This window comes from Nothoprocta perdicaria, unplaced genomic scaffold (genome assembly GCF_003342845.1).
Source record: "Nothoprocta perdicaria isolate Ctin4 unplaced genomic scaffold, notPer1 scaffold_4, whole genome shotgun sequence".
In the NCBI taxonomy this organism is placed as follows: Eukaryota; Metazoa; Chordata; class Aves; order Tinamiformes; family Tinamidae; genus Nothoprocta; species Nothoprocta perdicaria.
Window position 1 is genome coordinate 5,023,536 of NW_020455643.1, and position 18,115 is coordinate 5,041,650.

The 18,115-nt window shown below is 39.2% G+C and overlaps 1 protein-coding gene across 2 annotated transcripts in view; it reads left to right on the top strand.

Moving 5' to 3' along the window:
• NLGN1 (neuroligin 1) overlaps positions 1 to 18,115 on the top strand; it is a 349,667-nt gene that overhangs the window by 18,513 nt on the left and 313,039 nt on the right. The window contains exon 1 of one of the 2 annotated variants that reach the window (XM_026045176.1): positions 17,750 to 17,813. The exons of the other annotated variant lie outside the window; for it this stretch is intronic. The gene's annotated coding sequence lies outside the window, so the exon portion shown is untranslated. Of the gene's footprint in view, positions 1 to 17,749; positions 17,814 to 18,115 lie in introns of those variants that run through there. 2 annotated transcript variants of the gene reach the window in all.

Below are 18,115 nucleotides of genomic sequence, written 5' to 3' on the forward strand. Positions count from 1 at the left end.
TCAAAAAAGCAGAAGGCTGCAAAATGCATTGCAACTGTGCCGATGACTTTTCCGTAGAACTCTGTCAAAACACCCCTCAAGTAAGGAATGCAAATGCTGTCACCAGTGTGATTTTTTTTTTTTTTTTTAATGTGGTCAGCAAAGTGTCTGCAAAAAAAGTCAATACATTTGTGTCCTGTGGATTTTCAGTCCCTGTGATGACTCCAGTGGAATAATTTCTCTGTATCAGTTGGCTTTGCACAGCCACCACATCACTGCAAAGGAATGAGCTGTATTTTGACCTGCCTGCATTAAGTAGGTCCCAAATGTGGATTTATTATTGTAGGGGATGACGCATGAACCATAAACAACCCAACTTGATGCTCAGATCTCAGGCAGAATTTTAGGGCAGCAAGTTCGAAAGTTGTCTTCATACTTATCAAGTAAGTTCCGTCAGGAGTCACTTGCAAAAATGTGTATTGAATGCACTGACACCATTTATAGCTCATTTTTCAGACTCTAATTGCATCTTAACACGGATTTCTTTAGTTCTTGTCCTTGTAGTCCTCTTTGTTCCTCTGTAAAAAGGGATATGCTTTGGGGAATGGTTAGACCAGCTCAGTGCAAGGAAGACTTTAATGTTTCTGTAAGAACCAAATCATTTCTAGCCTACTCTTACCTACAATTGGTACCTAGGTACTTAGAGACATGAGAGAAGCTGTCCTTTGTATAACTATGTACATCGTTTTCATCATAAATACTTCTTTTCTTTCCTCCTTAATACACTTGGATCTCTCTTTTTCTGGTTGCTTGAAGAACTCAAATTTGAGAATGTGTTTAAAGGATGTGGAAATATTTCTGAGGACACTATAAAGAAGGAAATTACTGTGTGATTAAATGTGTGCATTTATAGTTTTCTCCACTGATCATGTTTAACTTTAAAGCAATTTCCTGTCCTGTTAAGGGCTGTTTTAATTTTAACAGATGGCACCATTTTTCATCATCGAAACCGTAAACCTTTATGTAATTTACTTCCATATAATTTGTATTTATTTCCTTGCAGCTTCTTAATTTTTTGAATGTAATAGCTCTCAGTGGATTCCGCCATGTGCTGCTACACTGTGCCAAATATTCAGCATCGATTTTCATATTGACTTACATCAATTGTGCCATTAGCTTAAAATGGATGGGGAACATATCAAACGTAATATTCTGAATGTTTTCATTCTCCAATCTCATATTAATAATTCATGATGTATTTAACAGGGAAAATGCACTTAAATCTCTACCAGAGTTTGAAAATAAATTTACCACCAACCTTTGTGACTCTATCGGCCATGGGTTGGTTTATTTACTTTAATTTTTCCTTTCTCTTCCTCAGATACGTGCATTCCCTCCTAGCTCATCCAAAGAGCTACTACAAAAGTCTGTCCCTCAGCCCAATGTTGCATCAAACAATCGCCCCGGGTCCCAGCTGATGTACAGAGGGCTGGTGTAGACTCAGCTGGTACCGGTTCTCCCTCACGTTACCAATTTCTGTTCTGCAGAACCGCACACTTCACAGCAAACTGATGCTACCTCGTGTTAAAACTCCTATAGTCTACAGCACTCTTGGGAGGCAGATGGGAAATTCTGCGACAGCACCAGTTAAATTGAAAAAGGAAGATTCTGATTAATTCCATGTGAAAATGAAAGTCTGACTAAAATAGTGACTCCCTTGGTTTTATTTTCAGACTAGTTTGCATTGGGTTTACAGTAGCCATGTATTTAGAGTTCCCGATGTTCCGTTGGTGCTAGCAGTGACAGTACATAGTTGCCTCTTGAGAGGGCGGAGGCAAAAGTGGCAGTTTTGGTAAGGATCCTATGGGATCCAGGTCAAACGGAGGTGGTGTTTTGGAGCTCCCGCGCTGCTGGATGGGCACGGGAGCTGCAGGCAGCCGAGCCAGCATCCAGACATTGCGGTTACATAACCTGAGAGGATAACCAGGCCAGATGGAAGTACAGATGTTCTGCCAAAAGGATCGCTGGTGAAAGAACAAGAGTGTCATTTAAATGATCGCCTTGGGTTGCAGGGTTAATCCGCACTGAGGTGAGCGCGGTACCGGGCCCTGCGCAGCGTGCTGCTCCCGCTGCCCGCAGCCTCGGGCCCCGCTTGGTTTGTATCTCCCTCCTTCCCTGCTCATTGCTGACAAGAAACAGCTTTTAAATGAGCATTTTGTTGCTCAAAGGGAGCTGATTCTAAATCCCATTTCAAAGACTTTTCCAGGTATCTCACCTTACTATTATTTTTCTCTGATTTGTCTATGTGCATCTCCGTCACTCTTTGCTTCTGATAGTTTTGTGCTCACTTCTCCCTAGATGTTTTTGTCTGTTCCTCAAAATCTAGTGATGTCGGAAGTCTTTCCTCTTAGCTGAACACGCCAGTAATCTCTCCTCATTCAGCATCTTCTGATGATCGCTCTGTGTTGTCTCATGTTGGTTACTCTTGTCTGCCTTTGCAGTCGAGCGTTGCTTGACAGCAGGTTGTACTATTCCCTTTTTCTAAAACACCATGTGAAGAGACAAACTTATCTGCATGATGTTTAAGAATCGTGTAGATCTAAGGAAGTGATATTTTTAAAATCTTTGGGATTGATCTCAGCTTGGCATATGTCGGCTTGTGCTGAATTTGCAAACGTGTGGGGTTTTTTTAAGTTGACATGCGAGTCTCATTCAGAGGGTGATGTCTGATAAAGCTCAGTACGTGGCAGAGTGAAGCTGATGAGCGCTTGGGACAGAGAGGTGTGAAAATCATAGGTGATAGAGAGGATGGAAGCGGGAGATATTATGCCTGTTGTTTTTGTGTTACATGTTGGGTTATAGCTGTACGTGACCTAGCTTCTTCACAGCGTTTGTGTCCTTCTGTTGTTAAGCACATCTTCAGTATTGCTCTCAAGAGGTGTTTTGTCTGTGTCTATTTTAAGACCTCACAGTCTCCTATAATGCCTTAACATTATTAAGTGTGACAATAAACCAAGATTTTTTTTCTTTTCAAGTTGTGTAATTGTTACTTTAGTAAGTGTGCTGGAATTAAATGGACATTGCTGTGCTTCTGTGCAATGTGTATTTTATTTGTATTTGATTCCATTTTGCCTTGTAGAAGTTGGTGAGCGAAGCTTTCAAGCCTTTTCTGTGACTTATCCTTTATGTATTTGCTGGGCTTTTTCCCACCTGCTTTTTTGATGGGACTTCACATTAATGTGGCACTTTGTTAACTTCTGTGTTTGTGCCTCAGTATCAGAGATAATAATAGTGCTTTTCGGAGAATTGAAGATGACAGCTTTGAGCTACCACCGCTGCTGCAGAACAAGTATATTGACAAATAAGTGTTTCTCTCTTCTTTTCTCTGCCCTGTTCTGAAGGGTATCTGTGATCATTGTTGAGTGTATAATGGGAATTTTTTGCTGTAGTGATGTGTTTAGGAGATCAGCGTTGCTCTACAGGGTTAACTTGTGGGTCATCCAGGCCGATAATCACTTTGTACCTCAGTGCATTAGAGGGAGATGCGTCACAGCTGGCACGTAGCTGTAGCACATTGACCTTGTTTTCCTGAGTCACAAATTCATTGCTACTGCATTGAAAATTTGAAAAATCTTAAGTGTCAGGGTTTAGTACAGAGATACCTGAAACTGTTTTCTTGGAGCTAACCAGGACACGGAAGAAGGTCAGCTCTGACAACATGGACCTTCACAAAAGTTCATACATCACAGTCAGGTGTGAGAAGTGCAGCCCTACAAAGAGGTTGAACTACAAGATGCTTGTAAGTAGACTCAACTCCTGCAGAAGCTGAGGACTTCCAGCAGCTTTTATGATGTATTTAGCTTTTCTCAAGATCCAGCTTGGTTTTCTAACATCTTTGATCAGATAGATTTGGCTAGATTTCTATGGCCGCAACTTTTATTGTGCTGCCTTGAATTTGTTAAAGCACAGATCCAGTTCCTTCTGCACAGTTTTCTGTGACTAAAAATCAAATTCTAATCCACCACATTCTCCATAGTCCCATTTTTTTTCCTGATAGTACATTATGTAAGTGCCAATTTTAATCTAACCTTTAGAGATAAGGAGGTTAGTAATCAAGTTATACTCTGTATTTGTAAAATAAACATTAATGCACTGGGTTTTGTCTAATTTATGACTAAGACAACTTTCCATGAGCTATGTATTTCCTGACTGCTTTTGCAGTCTGTGGTGCAGTGTCATATTGTATAGTGTACAGCCAAAGTATTTACTTTTTTGACAGCGTAATACAGAACACTTTCTAACTTATCTCCAGAAAATCTCATGGAGATCTGACAAGATAATAGCTTTTGCCTGTATCCTGTGGCTTTTCATGCTTAGTTATTCAGCCTCTTATCTGGTGCTGTGAGCTCCTTAGATAAGTGTCATTTGATTGTTTAATAACGAAGGCGCTTTTCATAATGGCCACCGTGCTGCCAGAAACCATGCTGTTTATTTCATTCATGTTCTGATCAATCGGCTATTAAGTAATTACTCTTTTGGATCATCTCCAAAAGGCTCTATCTCCAAAAGGCCGTGGTACCCTCCGTTTAAAAATCCTGTATTCTGGCATTCGGTTTGTGTTGAGGTGTGTTGTAACTACTACTGGAGAACCAAGTGGTAACAGATTTCTTGATCTGTGATAACCAAGTCATGTGGATTGTCAGCAACGCAGAACCAAACAATTTGGTGCCATGCACATGCAAGCGCTTTGGAGGTCTTGAGAGTGATTCAGCTTTCTCTTATGCTGAATGCAGCATTAATCAGCTTAAAATTTTTAATTTGGTGCCCAAGGCCAAATGTTCCCACCAGGCATGTAGTTAGAAGCAATCCAGATGTCCGGTTGCTCGTTAGGGGCGGAGTGCATTTGCTCTGCACCTGCGGAGGAGCAACTCGTTTCATCTTCTCGGAAAGGAACCCGCTTCACACTCACCAAACACTGCTCTACAAACCCTGCCAGCCTGCAGTAAGTGGGGGAGATCAGGGGATTTGCTTCAAAATTGCTCTGCTGCTCTGAGCCAGAACGTGAATATAAAAGCAGCCGGTGTGTCTATATCTGTGCTGCCTTTTCTCTCCTCCTGTTTTGTATTGCTTCCAGGGAAGGCAGATCTGATAGAGTAGTGGCTTTGCCATCAGAACTGCCTTAACCCCAGTTTGGCTCTTGGTTGGTTGCAAGAAGTTTCTGAGATAGAAAGTGCATTGAGGGAATTTTTTTAGCAAGTTCCCCCTGTCTTCCAAAACATATGCTGCTCTCTTACTCCATCAGGAAAGAGCCTAGAGATACAATGGAGCTGGAAGGGAAAAAGAAAAATAAAGCACATGCAGTTACCCCAAATTCTAGGTCATGATACATAACTGCATATTGTTAAGAGGTTCATGGTGAAAAACTTAATGAAACTGAGAAATACTATGAATTTACTTAATTTTTTTTACAGAGCAATCTAGCGATTCTCTTTCAGGCAGTTCATAGAACAGACTGCTAGAAAAGAATAGCAGGGAGTGATTTACATTATCACCAAATTCAATCTTGAAGCCAGTAATTTTGGTGTCAACCTACAATTACAGGCAATCACTTCCACTTAACTCCTTGTTCTAGGCTGTTACTGTTTACAGTGTGTACTTACCTAATGTATAGCGTTGCAGAGAGTTATGGTTTTTTTGCATTTAGTTATTCTATACGTAAGGTTATTATGGAGAGCTATAGGTGGGTGAAAGTGCTTCTAGCTTTAAGGGGAAAGAAATCACCTATTTCAAATAATTTCCTCCTCTATGATCTGAATGTTAAGGGAATTTCTGACTAATGGCACCTACCAAAGCCTCCCTCAGAATAAATATGTTCTCGGTAGTTTGCAAAATGCTCATGAATTTTGACAAGCCCTATTGTAGAGTTGGAGTCCTCAAGCTCTACAGCTAGTGGCAGCTGAGGTAGTTGCCAGCTTTTCTCCAAGCACATATTTGCAGAGGCTGAAACCACCTTTTCCCTGATTGGGGAGGTTATCACAGCAGTTCTGGGAATCTGGGCAAGGGAACATGACGCCTTGTCAAATTTAAGGTTGGAGAGTGCTACATCAGTCCTTCTGTTTCTATATCCAAGCATCAGATTTCTGAGTTTATTGTCAGTGAAACTTTTAAATCGATTTTTAGCAACAGAAACTGATTGATTTGGAGCATTACCAAGCGATGTTGTGATTAAGTCTCTTCTGCTCTTTGCAAAAACCTGAACCAGTTAAAACTGGCTGCCAGTTAGTGTTAGAGCACATTTCCTTTATTTGCTTTGCTTAAAGGCATTCTTTCTGGTCCTCAGAAAACCCAACAACCAAATTACTGCATCATTAATGATTCCCATTGTACATGAATTTGCTTACTTGGCTAAAAAGTAGCAGATTTTGTCTTAAGCAAAGTTCAGAAGAGACGGTTTTGTTCCTTGCATCCTGCCAATGTCTCTGTAGACAGAAGTCTTAGATAATTTCTGATCATAGCGAAGGGGGAACCAGACTCATGGATTTCCAGCAGAGATAACACTTAGATTTGCATGACACAGAAAATGTCATTAAGAGCGCCATGCTGATGATCTCAGGTTGCAATACTCTGGAAATCTGAAATCTATGTATTGGCATGCTGGAAAACTTAGCACTTCCATGTGAGTAGTGCACCGTTTTAGAGATCTGGTGGCAGTTTCAGTCTGTTGTACATACTTGGAGATAAGTAGTGATAAAATAGATGCAAGTACTAGGCTTTTTTTGTATAATAGCTTAAAGACAATATTGAAGCTTTTGATAATTAGAGTGTTTCTCTGTGACACTTTTGATCATTATATTTCCATAAGGATTTTCAACTTTGAGGCAGACAGACCCTTGTGAATTCTTATTATTATGTCTATGCTTAAAAAGATTCTAACCTATTGCATAAGTTTTCTGTAAATTCCTATCATTAGGCAAAATATTGTTTGATTCATTTAACCCATTTGTGCAACATGGCAGTCACTTCATTAAACATCTAGATGAGAATAAACAGAAAGCAAGCTGTCTTGCAAAAACAAAATCTCGTGTAACATGTTAAACTATATTAATCATTCCACTTTTCCATATTAAAAGCTCATTAGTGCTCCTAATATTGGAGTTGTGGTAAACAATACACTTAAAACATTTTTATAGCAGGCACACACATGGATACCCGATTAATCCTCATATAACAGCTAAAATTCTGCTATATATTGATTAATATTCCCATTAATTTCCTTTCTCTCGGGGGAATTCTTCTCCTTAACCAAATCTGTAACTCATGGCTTACGCAATGTAGCACCCTGAAAGAAAGACCATGCAGCATAAACTCAGGCTAAAGAAATATAATCTTGCATTCAAAGAACAGCTTTCTTTAGGAAGCCTACCTAGGAATTTGGGGGAAGAAGCGGATGCAGCCAGTTTCCTGGGAGTTTTGCATCACGCCAAGGAAGGTGGTACGATCAACACACTCTCCCTTGTAGCTCCTCAGAAGAGTAGGTGTTTCTGGCTTTTTGTTAACAGAAATGGGTGTCTATAGAGGTTGGTTCCCCATCCTTTCTGGAGAGATGTGATGCTACTGTTAGGAATATACTGTTTACTTGTAATTTTTGCATTCTGTATTTTAGGCCTGAAATCTTTGACTGCCTCAGGAGGAGGGAGTGGGGAGATAGTTGAGTCAGGGCACCCTAACCTTTGAGATGGAAGAAAACTTGTGAAATATGTGAAAGGAAGGTACCGAAAGGAGCCCATTCTGAAGCACCTAAGAGGTCAGACTATCTCGCTTTTAGTATGTGACACAGACCTTGCCACACAGAGTTACCTCTGAACTCTTGTGCTGTGTTTATAGGATTCTTCCAGAGATTCAAAGCTCGCTCTGGGATCTTCCCTATGCCCCTTCCTCACTTGGTGCTTAAGGGTATTGTGTATAAATCTGCACCTAAAGCTATGAAAATTGTGATGATGGTCTTGTGCCCTGACCAAGGTGCATTTCTGCAGTGGCTGTAATGTATATTTATATTGTCAGATGTTGGTAGGTTAGTACTTAGTTGAGGGAGAACAAAAATTTGTAAAACAGAAAATCCCTCTGTGAGAATTCTGCCTGTTTGCCTTCTTATGCTGGTTTTCCTGGGAGATATATTTTATCTGCCTTTCTTGTAGGAAAAGCAAACACACAGCAACCTTTCCCAGACTCCATTTGTACTGGACACAGCGTTTCAGGTCTTCATATAATCGGCGCATGGAATTGGTTTACAGTTTCATGAGTGTTGATGTTCATCCTAAACTTTTAAAAAAGATATAAAGTGATTGTGTACTAAAATGCATTAAATGTAATTCAATAACAAGGAAATTATATCACTTAAGGAAAATTGCACTGGAAAACAGGTAACTGAACAAGTTTAGATGAGTTTCTAATATACTGTATCTAGGGTTTTGAGTATGTGCTTTTTACCTCAAAAATAGCAGGGAATATCATGGATAAAGGAATATCATTGCAGCAAGCAATGCACCTTATCTTCTATAAAATTAAAAGCACAAAGAGCAAATATTGTCACAGTAAATGTAGGTAATACAATGTTAATCATTTAACACATATTTGGTTATTTTCTTCTCAGAGCCTCTATGTTTTTAGCAAGAAAATGTCGGATTCAGTAGCAACACAGATGAATTTAGCCAAGGGATATTTCATTTCTTAAAAAAAAAAAAAATTAAAAAAAAAATTAAAAAAAACACGCTCCTTTTGAGATTAGGGCTATTCATAGGATAAGTAGAAGCCTTCCTTCCTGTTTGGTTTATGTGCCCTGTGGTTAAGGAAGGGAGTCATTGCCATGCGAAGGAAGAGGCCTTTGGCGCACGGCAAAGCTGGAGCATGTGGACCCTTTGGATGGGTCCTGAACTTTCCACGTGTGCTTGCTTGCAAGTGGTGCATAATGTGCTAATGGACAGGGCCCTAGGTAGCTTCAGTGGCACATACGGGCCAGATGGAGCTGTATACCTGAGTGGTCAACGGAGCAGAAGTTCCCTGAGAAGACAAATGGGACTAATAAAGCAGAAAGTGTCTGTAGCTTCCCAGGGCGTTGATGTATCTGTTTAGACTGTCAGGATGGGTTTTAAGATATTAAAGATTACCTAAATGTCATCAAATTCAAAACTATGGTAATTTTATTATCCAGCCTATTGCCGGCACATGAGTGATATAATTTGTGCAGCTTGCTAGGAAATTTTACCTATGCACTGCTTTTTTTTTTCTTTCTCCAAAGTCAGCACCTTTTTAGTCTCCTCCAAGTTAAGCTCTTTTTTTTTCCTTTTTTTCCTACCAGATAGAACCAGATCTTCTGTTCATATATAGATATTGGCTTCTCTTCCTCTATCTAATTATTCAAAGAAAACTGAAAGATTCAGCTTAATAGCAGTACCTGTCTTGTTTGTTTACTTTGTGTTTTTATTTTGAACCTGTCTCTCCATGTTTTTGGGAGTCCTCTGCCCACACACAGTAGTGCCCTTGAGCAAGTCCTGAATCCTGTAACTGGGATGCTTTGGGTCATGGTAACCCCAAAATCTGTGTTAGATCTGTGTCTGTTCTCACTGTAACTGACGTTTGATGGCTTCGTATTTGTATTCCGGGCTGTCGCCCTTCAGTGAAAAAAAGATAGTGGTTTTCTAACACATTTTCATCCATCTAATATTTATTGTAGAGGCAAAAGTAGGAATTTTAAAATGCCTGAAGCTATAAAAAGCAATGTGTTCTCCATGGCAAGATATCGCAATTATGATGGCAAGATTTTTCTGATTTCTGAATAGGGAAAATTGTTTGAATTTTTAATCTGATTTTTGGTCATTGTCCTCCATTAAAATGGGTCTGCAGATCCTTAAAAATCCCGGCTTTCCTGTGGTCTGCTGCATCTGAGCTCTATTTCCAACTCAGCAACATAGTCAGACTGAGCCATCCTATATCCCCATAGGAGATGACAAATTTTGCCAATCACATGCTCTCAGGTTGAAAGCTATTGCATTCAGGATCATCAGATAAGCTGCTATTTTGATTTTTTTTACATAACTTTAATGATGAAATGTTAATGGGTCACAGTTAATGACCTCTCTCCATCATGACAAGTGTTTGCCTGCAGCAGAGGTGGTCTTAGCAATACAGAATGCGAAGGGTCCTCTCTGATGTTATTTGGACAAGTTACTTGACCTGCCAGTCATGTTTAATTATTACAGCTGCCAGTGAGTAGCAAATGTTAAATGTCAGAAGATAGAACAGCCCCCTAAAATGCCATGTGAAGCAATTGCCTTTTGCATGCAAAACATTTCCTCTGTTTGAAAGCAGTATTGATAGAGGCCATTTGAAAATTCCCTCTGCAGATTACATCTAACACTTTCCCTCACCATTTATTTATTTATCAGTAAATCTAAGTCCAGGTTCCCAGTCTGCCATGTGTCCACAGCAATAGGGTATCTTGTGTGCCTAACTGCATACGTTTGCACCTATGTGCTTTACATAATGAGCATACTTTGGGTTTTAATTAAGAGGAGTGTCCAAGGGAGCAGAGCCACCTTTCTTCTGCCAGAAGCAAGGAGAGAGATCCTTTTCCTTTGCACTGGTGCAAGCCACATGCTCATCTCCATGGTTAGTGAGCTTTACCTTCTTCCTTAGAGTCTCTGGCCACTCTCAGGGTCAGTGTCCTGGACCTGAACCCAGTCCCTGCTGTGATATTCGGAAACATGAGTGTAGATCCCAACTCTTAAGTGCGTATCCCTTCCTAAGGAGCGTGCTCCATAACAGGCGTGTTGACTACAGAAGCACATTCCCTAACCATCTTGGACTCGGTGACGCTGTTTGGGAGGATGTGAGAAGAAGCATAAGTTTGCAGCCTTAAGAAATTCCTGAGACATCCCTGACTCGACGCGGGGACCCGGCCCTGCTGCACAGTTGAGGGCTTGCAGCCAAGTCCCCATTAGCTCAGAGGCAGGTGGGAGGAAGTCAAGATGCGTGAACAGAGGCAACGTGTGACCGTGAAGAAGAAGCCTCAGCGAGGCTGACCTTGTATGTGTGTCAGGCGCCTGCACCAGCACGTACTCTACTTAATTGCTTTTGGAGCGGTTTAGGTTGCTGCTTACCACCCTAATGCGCTGGCCTTACTGTGTCAGGGAAATTTCAGCAAAAGCTGGGATTTAGGTTAAACATCTGCTCACAAAGCCCCAGCAAATTAAAAAATTATTAGTAATCGGGTTGTTGTCTAGGAGATTTCCCGGAGGAAGGGTAGGCTACTCTTTCCGCACTGCTTCTCTTCTCTGACGCCCTAAACAGATTATAAGTGAATGTACCTTATACTTATTCATAATAGATTGGTGTCAACACAAATAATACATGTATATATCTCCTTTCATTTGCAAGTGCTCAATAGAGCATGCATCTCATTTGGGAACGTATGACACTCCCGAACTGAAGAAAAGCTGGGCACGCTTGGATGCTGCCCAGAGTGTCTCCATGCGCAGTCCAGAGCAGCCTCTCGCTTCAATCTCAGTCTCCATCTATGGACCTGAACCCTTGAGGTACCAGGCAGACCCTGTCAGCAGATGTTTCCATCAAATCCCACTGAGGTATTAGTGGCCTTGAGCCCACAGGAAGAATAATGCAGGTTTCTGGCTTGGGTGGCTGCTTGGCCAGGGTTTGTAGCTCTTTGCAACCTGCAGGCGATGGTTGTGCTGCCTGTTGAGCGTGAGTTTTGGCCGATCCATTTGGTGGTGGAGTGGCAAATACCACGTTTTACCACGTGCTGATACTGCTGTACCAACAGCGCTAATTCTACTGGCTATACTCTGTACTCAAATGTTTTTATTTTCTGCTAAATGTAATATATATAATCTGCCTAACTATAATACTAAGGATAATTTAAAAGTATAAGAAGTAAACACCTGGGAGCAGATGTTACATTTTTGCACCTGTAAATCTCTCATACACTTTCCAAACAATTAGTGTAATTTTTTTCACCCTAAGATATATAAATTATTCATACACATCCGTGACGTGACAGTTAATCTGTTTTTCCTCCAAGAACCAGGAAACCTTTACATTGCTATCCAGATCACTGAGTGTGAATCGTGATACTACCCGCCTTGGCTCTGATAACTTCGTGCTATTCGCCGCAGATGAGGACTGAATCTGTAGCATCTTTTCAAGTTCAAAACCAGAGACTTTTAAGGAGAAATCATATGTAGTTCTTTGCTGTTCCACAATCATTTCGGTGTCTCCAGGCAGTTTTATCATCCCACTGTGTTTTCAGTACAGAGTCATGACCCTCTACTGGGATAGAAGCCAAGGGGATGAGCAGCATGAGATATTATAATTTGCTTTTATTCAAGACCTTTTTAACAATATAATAATTTGATAGCTAAACTTTCCATGGGGAAAAATATATAGGAAAATTCTTTATCTCATTTACAAAAAGATGCTTTTGGATTAAGTAACTTTTTTTTTTTCCCCTCAAACATTTGTAGGAAACATGGCTATTTAATGAAGTACATAACTTAATGAAAATATCCTTGCTTTGGGGGCATTTAGATAGAAATCTTAGCAAAAATGGTGTGCATTGAGTGCCTTGTTTGCAAAAGTGTCAGCACTGTTTTCTGACATCTGCTGCCTCAACGTATCCACAGTATTCAGATACTAAGGAACCTATCTTGCTGAAGCTAATTGATTCACACATTCTTCTCTGAAATTTTTAATATCTCAGGCTCACAAAGATAGCAACTTTTGCACATAATTTCATTTTAAAATGTAGAGTTCTGGTTTATCCTTGATAAGCTATGATGCTGGGAAGGACTTCATTTTCATGAATAATAGCTGGGACACCAGAAATTTCTTTTTTTCTTTCCTCTTTTTATTTTAATAATTAATATTTGCACATATGGAAATTATGATATGTGATGTTAAGCTTTCCAATGACATTTTTTAGTTCATTTTAAAGCAGTACTCTATACTGTTGATGCTTTGCAAACAGTTGTATGTCTGCTATGGTTGCAGACTTGTTCTAGGTTTTCTGTGCTGTAAATAAAACGTCATGTGAGGCTTGAACCTGGTCATTTAACTTCAGAATGCACTGAGGTCGTGATGCTATACTGTTTCTAAATAAATATAAGCAACCAGGTCTGTTCACAATTGAATTTCCTTTTGTTACTCTCATCAAAGTTGTCTTTTTTTAAATAGAGGTTTGAAACAATTACTAGGAAATTCTTATCCGTACATCTCTTATTTGAAGAGCCATCTATATTAAATTTTATTTCTGAGTTTATAAGTTTGATGTATATCGATTGATACCAATGGTTGATTCTTTTGGTCTTTCAGAGAGCTATTTCACTAATATTTAAGGTAAATAAATATCTTTAAAAGTCAAAAATATAATTTTATTAGCTGTTATAACCTTTTAAAATGCAGTGTTACCATAATAGAATGGCTGTGCTATAAGACTTTCGACAAACTCTGTTTCTTGGCTGAAACAGTGAATTAGGTGTAACTTTGGGCTGCTAACCTTTTCACAGAAGCTGTCAAATAACCATATGTTTCCAATCTGACTGTTAATCTTCTGATCATCTTAAGCAAAGAAGAGATTTATTTACTTTAAATATATATGTATATATGTCCAATAGCAGTGTTTGCACAATGCATTTTTGGGAAGGGGAAGGAGTGTATGCATGTCTTTTAGGCTGTTCCTATACTGAAGTTGTCATAGTAAATGTTAGCTAATGTTATTAGACTCAAACTATACTGCTTGTCCCGTGGTATGAATTAGTTATCGGTCTGTAAAAACGGAATGAGAAAGAGATAATAAAAATCAGATTTGCTATTATTCATATTATTATATCGTGTATTTTTAGAGTGAGAGTTGGACCTACTGCTAGGAAAATTTGCAATTTTCTATGAGATTGGTGGATTGTGGGCTTGGAAAAGTAAATAAAGAAAAATATTTAAAAATTGACACAGCTTGCCAGAAAGGTAGATGGATTAGTCTCAGAAGGGCGCAAGTAACAGCAAAACTGAAGGAGGCTGCTGAACAGAAAGTTATGTGCAACGTTGTCTATTTTTTGACTCCTTGTAAGGCCAGATATCTTCTTTGTGGTGCCTTAGTATTTGCTATATCAGTGAACCATCCATGGACCAAAACTCTTAGTGAAAAACTTAAGTGCCTCAGGGCACCTGAACAGTCCTATGTCCTTCTCTCCTTGATGTTGCCCAAATAAGCGAAGATTTTGCTTGGAAATATTTCAGATTTCTAAAGTACGAAGATACGTACACAGCACTACCAAGGCCCTGAGACCTATGTATAAACTCTCTTTTCCTTGATAAAGCTGAAAGAACTTCAGCTACAGTAGAATAGTAGAACAAGATATTCACTTGATGAAAATGAAGCACGTTAACTAGGTCACTATGAAATAGAAATTGTTCTATAGAGAAGCAGAGATCAAACTTACAATTTTGAAACCTTTTTTAAATTCCTCCATGGTCATAACCAGGGGTAAGTTAGACTTGCTTAGACTTGCCTATCTTTTAGTATGGTTTGTTTAACTGAGACGCACACAAGGTCTATTTGCTGCTTTGTTTGAGGGGAGCCTGAGTCTAATCCACATGTGCAGTGAGGGCTCTCCCTCCCTGATTTTGGTGAAAAACTGCAATTGAATTTTAGATGCAACAGGATTCAAGAATAGTGTTGCATATGATGTGACCTTTGTGTGCAGAATTATTGAAGCTTTATTCTTGCTGATATTTTACTTGAGCGTAAAGATTAAAAAAAGACAATCCAGCTCATTTTGTGTATAATCTTCAGAACCGTTCCTGCTTATGCTGTCATTTGCAGTTCCATTTTAAGTATGCTATTTGTCTGAAAGGTTATTTCACAACCTATTGGGCCTCACTGTTAGGTGGATTTTTCTTTCTTCTTCTTTTTTTTTTTTTTTTTTTTTGGTATGTCATTTTCTTATACTATAAAACACATGGAAAGCAGTAATTCCTAAATTTATTTTGGCCACATGGAGCACAATACAAGTTGTGCAAGGCACAGAATTCTCCCAAAGAAATTGACCATAACTGGAAAATGAACATATTTCCTGCATCTGTAGAATTAGAAAGAACAAATTAATTGGCTTTGATATAGTAAAATGTGTACTAAATACTTGGGGAGTTAGTTGCGTTCTAGAACCATGGTCCTTCTGCAGCTTCCAGCACTCTCCTCTTGCCAGTTTGCCTCCCGCGCTGTCCTAAAGGCAGTGAAAGAACTGAAGAGCCTCTTCCATTGAGAAATGTCATTTTGCATCTTTAGTAATTTTTGCCTTTTTTTCACCCAAAGCTATATGGGCAGAACATCACTGGAGCCATGGACTGAGGGCGAGCGTGCCAGGGCTGCTTTGCTCTAACCAGCCAAAATGTGTATACGCTAAGGTAGCGTGCCAATATTCAATTCCCATCTGATGAATGAAGGGAACGGAATAAAAATCTGTTGATTAAAGATGCTTTCCATAAAATGAGATTGCAGATGCGCGGATGAAATTATTTCGTTAAATATTTATGCAGCGTGGTGCTGGGGATGCTTTTCCTCTCCCCGCACAAGTGTGTGGTGGATGCGGATCACGGGCCCGCGTGATTGTTCCCTTGGAAATCGCTTCCTTGGAAGCCGCTCGCCAACACGGGTGGCATCACAGCCAACGTTATCCAAGGCCACAAGCAGACCGTGGCTTGGCACCAGTGTATGCAACAGATTTGTTTTGCTGTTTCCATGTTGGAAGGGAATGGTATCAAAGGAGTCAGTTTGGGCAATTGCTGAGGAAGGAGCGAAGTCCAAAAGACGTCGCTATTCAAAAGCGCAAAAATGAGATTCCAGACCACACCTTCATCATGAATCCCATAATGAATTGGCAGCCCTGGCCATTTCCATGAATTGGGCCACACGCCTTGGCAAGAGCCGAGAACACCTCTTTTGGGAACACCAAGCACATTTCATGAAAACTGCAGGGTTATGCAGGATTTTATGTACTTCAATCATCTTCCAAGTATCAATTTCCAAAAAGGTGCTATTCAAAACATTCAGATTATCTTTTCTGATAGGAACGTATGGTCCATGCAATACTGGCGTGATGAAATAGGAGATAGATTTTCAAGGGGATCACAATTGGGGAAAACCTGTTAAATTTAAATAATTTTAAATTTGGAGTAATAGGCTGAAAAATCACTTGTATATCTCAGTTACTTTCCCAAAGAAAGGCTTGCTTTCATTAGCTGGAAAAAATAACACAATGTGATCTTCCAAAAAATGTAACTTTTATATTAAATTTGGGGCTTATTTTTGTTTAGGTGAAAATATATACTATGTGTTCACACTAGATATTTGAGTATAATTTAACATACAGCTGCAATTTTATTAATTTCTAATGGAACTTATTTTAATTTTCGGAAGTTAAAAATAAATAATGTGTCTTATGCTACATGTGGATAGGAATTTGTTTGAAGAAAATGTACAAAATACAATTTTTAATTAGTTGCAGAAAATTGTCCTAAGCTTGTGATTCATTAGGAACAGAGAAGAAAATATATATTTTCAAAATGCATTTTGGATGACAGGCTGGTTACTAAAATAAGAAATGTTGGTTGTAATTATTTTTATCTAGTCATCCTGTGAAACATTTTCAAAGGTATTTTGATACCCAAAAATGAAAGTGCAGTTGTCAGAAGAGCCGAATTAGACCAAAGCAGTAGGAAGGAATTCAGCAAAGGCAAAACACCAAAGAAATATTCCAGGAACTCTGCCTAAATATTTGATGTTCTGGATGCACTTTTTTCAAATTTTATAATTAATAGATCACATATTTTCTTAACAGTTTCTTGTCATAGACTGAGAAAAGAAGCCTGTCTGCTTCTCAGCTCAAAGCCATTTTTCCAGTATTTGAGGAATTAATCCAGATGAGAAGATATTCTTCAGCTCATTAAGATTTGTGAGGTGCTATTGGCTTAGTATATTTTTAAATGATCATTTAGAAGATTTTAATGGATTATAAGACATTTATGCCTTGACATTACTGATCATAATATTGCATAGACTTTTAAATGTGATAATTTTAAAACCAGAAACGCTTGTAGTTTAAGTAGCCATACTTCAAAATTGATTTTTCATTTCTGCGCGTAGTACAAATACAGCGCTAAAAAAGTTAAGCAGAAAAGAAAATAAATACCTAAACTTTGCATATCGCTAACGCAGGAATAGACACATTAGTATTAAAACCAAACCCATATGTGATATATGATGATTCTCTATAGTGCAAGCTCAATTATATACTGCATTCTCCCATGGTAATGAAGCGTCACATGCTCTAATTATATCTTCTCTCCAGGGACCTGAGGCTCAGCTTGAAGTCTCATGTCACAACACCTCTGCTGTTTGGAAGCTCTGCAGATATGAGATGGTTGTGCTATTCCCTAGCCTCCCCTTAAGCTATCCCAAGGGACCTACTTGCTTTGATGTTGCAGAGTTTAGTGGAGGGGTAAGGAGGTGATATTTAAACTGATATTATACCCAGGTCTGTATTCATATATTTGGTCCACTGATAAATATTAAGTGGATTTGTTGGTTGGTTTAAAAAGGTGCTTTTTTTATGGCCACAGAGCCTAGGTGGGTGGTCGTAGAATGCGTGAGTTAATCTCCTAAAGTGCAGGTAAGCAATCTCATAATTTGTATGCTTTAGGATGATCCAGCTGAGAAGCTCATCCAGGAGCATAAAAGAACCCTGATGAGAAAAAGATAAGCGACATATGTAAGTACAATCTCAGAACAGAACCTTTAGTGTTAATAGGATATTTTGTAGGAATCTCATTAGACTGTAACTAGAATTTGCATAGCGAACAATACCGAGCTAAATCTTTCCTTAAGGAGCAAAAATGAAATGTAAACCTGGCTCCTTCTGGGCTTAATATATTCACCAAAAATAATTTTCTTCAACTCAGACAGCAGCCACAGCTTTTTTTGCTCTGCTTCTTCAGTTTAGTGTTTCCAGTGCATTGAGCCCATAATCCTTTGACTGTACATAAACGAGTCCTCTACAATGTAAGGTGCAAG